General features: G+C 40.7%; 1 protein-coding gene and 1 pseudogene across 5 annotated transcripts in view; one reads left to right on the top strand and one right to left on the bottom strand.

Annotated features, from left to right (window-relative positions):
• FBLN2 (fibulin 2) overlaps positions 1–3145 on the bottom strand; it is a 102750-nt gene that overhangs the window by 34692 nt on the left and 64913 nt on the right. The gene's annotated exons all lie outside the window — the stretch shown is intronic.
• Positions 1950–2430, top strand: LOC106696607 (annotated as a pseudogene).

Genomic DNA, 3145 nt, shown 5'->3' with positions numbered 1-3145 from the left:
AGGGCAGTGCCCCAACCCCCCAATAGGCCCTACCCTGAGCGTGACTGAGGGTGGCATCCCAACCTCCCGATCCGCCTGCTATGTACTAGACAGGGTGCGGCGCCCCAACTCCCCAATTGCCCTGCTCTGAGCCCGACCAGGGGCTGCACCTAGGGATTGGGCGTGCCCTCTGCCACCCGGGAGCAGGCCTAGTCCAGCAGGTCCTTATCTCCCGAGTGGTCCCAGACTGCGAGAGGTGCACAGGCCAGGCTGAGGGACCCCCCCCCCCCCCGAGTGCATAAATTTTTGTGCACCGGGCCTCTAGTACATAATAAAGCAAGAGAGAATCTTACAAAGGTGATAAGGTATAAGGTGCTAGAAAATGAGGAATACAACTGACCCAACTATTCCCCTCTGAGATCTGAAAATAAATGACATTCAAAAATGAAGCTCATCTAGAATAGCTACATATATCTGCAGGGACAGCAGAGTATAATGGAATAACTTTGAGCCTGGATCCGAATCTTAGTGCTACTGTGTATAGCTGTTCCTCCTCCCTAAAGACTCAGTGTCCTTCTCTTAGCGAGGACCTAATGGCTGCACAGCTGCTGAAGCCTACAAGGCCCTCTAAATATCCTGGAGCAACTCCAGAACCTGGCAAGGCAAAGGAACAAATGCACCCAGGGTTGCTAGCAGTCTACACAGTTCTAGGAGCAGAGTGAGAGCTCACTAGAATCATCAGCTCTATCTGTTAAATGGGCATTTCAAGTCCTTGAACTTTTCTGAGTTTCCATTATCTCTGTAACACAGAAAATAAACTTCAGCAACACCTTGAGAGCACCAGAAGGAATGAGAAGAATTTGTGATCACTGGTATCTACCAGAAACAAGTCATAAGCATCACAGTCAGCACACACTGAAGTAAAAAATGTGACAAAAATGCCTACTGACACTGCTACTATTTACCAGTTTCCTAGAAATGCTAGCAAATGCAATAAAATAAGACTTTAATAAAGAGGCAGTAAAAATATTAGAAAGAGATGACAATCATTAGTTGTAGATGCTATGAGTTCACCTTCCTAGAAAATCCAAGTGAATCAAAATTAACACAATATGAAAATGAATACTAATTTTTCATCATTATTATTACTATTATGTGACCAAAAATAAAATCAACATATTCAAATGAGTGGCTTTCCTACACACCAGCAGCAATTAAATAGAAAAGATAGTAGAGGAGACTTGACTTGGGGTGGTGAATACACAATATAATATGCATATGATGTATTATAGAATTGTACACCTGAAACCTATATTATATAATTTTAATAAACAATGTCACCCCAATAAACTCAATTTTAAAAAGTGAATATGAAAAAATCCCATTCAAAACAGAAACAATGCTAGAAATAAATCTATAGCAAACATGCTACATCTACATGAAGAAAAAAGTTGTCTAATAGGTATAACAGTATATATTATTAAAAACATATATTGCCGTAGCCGGTTTCGCTCAGTGGATGGAGCGCCGACCTGCGGACTGGGGGGTCCCAGGTTCAATTCCGGTCAAGGGCATGTACCTTGGTTGCAGGCACATCCCCAGTAGGAGGTGTGCAGGAGGCAGCTGATCGATGTTTCTCTCTCATCACTGTTTCTAACTCTCTATCTCTCTCCCTTCCTCTCTGTAGAAAACCAGTAAAATATATTTAAATATATATATATATATATTTAAATATATATATATATATATATATATATATTTTGTTCTGGATGAGAGGATTCAATACCTTAAAATTCTCCTCCATTTATATTTTCAATGCAATCCAAAGTCCCAACATTATTTTGTCATAAAATTTGTCAAGCTGATCCTAAAATTCATCCAAAAAAGAAAAATTCTCAACTGGTTTGCCAAGACCCCCTGAGAGCTAAGCCTCGTCCCCCAGCGCAGCCCTGTCTCCTCTCCACAAGGAGATGAAAGAAACTATCCTGAATCAGGAGAAGCTCGCCAAACCACAGGCACAAGTGCGCGATGATGGTAAAGGAACACTCCTAGGAAGAAGGCGGTACACAGAACAGCTACAGCAGACATAAAAGCTTCAGTTCTCCTTAAAGAAGTTAGGGGTAAACAATATCTCTGGTATTGAAGAGGTTAATATGTTCAAAACCGGAACAATGTTCCCTTTAACAGCCCTAAAGTTCAGGCATCTCAGCCGCGACCACTTTCACTGTTACTGGCTGTGTGGAGACAAGGCAGCTGACAGGTGCTAGGACCCAGCATCTCAGACCAGCATGGGACAAGTCTGACTAGTTTAAGGAGACTGGTGAAGCTCTGCCCAAATAATCTGTGGGTGGAAAAGCACCACTTGCTACCGGAGAGGATGGTGATGATGACGATGAAGTTCAAGATCTTGAGGAGATTTTTGATGAGGCTGCTAAGAATAAAGCAAACTGAATACAGTCAACTTCTGAAGAAGATTACCTTGAAGAAGTTACTGGGAGCTGCTATTTTATATTGACTGCTTGTTCACATTTTGCATATGGATCTGATAAAATCTAGATCTCTAATATTTTTAAGCCCCTTAGATACTGCAGCTCTTTTCAGTTTTGCTTATACACAAATCACTCTGTAGCTAATTAAGCTGAAGAAGCCTGGGAATAGAGATTGAAACAAAGGTTAAAAAAAAACACCCAAAAAAGTTTCTGAACAGAAGGATATACTTTAAAATTCTAATAATTAAAACAAAAAGTGTTCAAAAGTCACTAATCATCAGAGAGACGCAAATTAAAACAACGAGTTATCATCTCACACTTGTCAGAATGGCTACCATCAATAAATCAACATACAAGTGCTGGCAAGAATGTGGAGAAAAGGAAACCCTAGTACACTGCTGGTGGGAATGCAGATTGGTGCAGCCATTATGAAAAACAGTATGGAGTTTCCTCAAAAAAATTAAAAATGGAACTGACATTGGACCCAGTGACTTCACTTCTAGGAATATATCCTAAGAAACCTGAAATACCAATCAGAAAGAATGTATGCACCCTTATGCTCATAGCAGCACAATTTACAATAGCTAAGATCAGTAGATGAGTGGATCATGTAGGGACCTGGAGAGTACTATGCTAAGCAAAACAAGCTAGTCAGAAAAAGACAAGTATCACATGAT

The sequence above is a fragment of the Myotis lucifugus genome, unplaced genomic scaffold (assembly GCF_000147115.1).
Source record: "Myotis lucifugus unplaced genomic scaffold, Myoluc2.0 scaffold_21, whole genome shotgun sequence".
In the NCBI taxonomy this organism is placed as follows: Eukaryota; Metazoa; Chordata; class Mammalia; order Chiroptera; family Vespertilionidae; genus Myotis; species Myotis lucifugus.
Note: the sequence above shows the minus strand (reverse complement) of the source record. Positions and strands in the feature narration are given on the sequence as shown.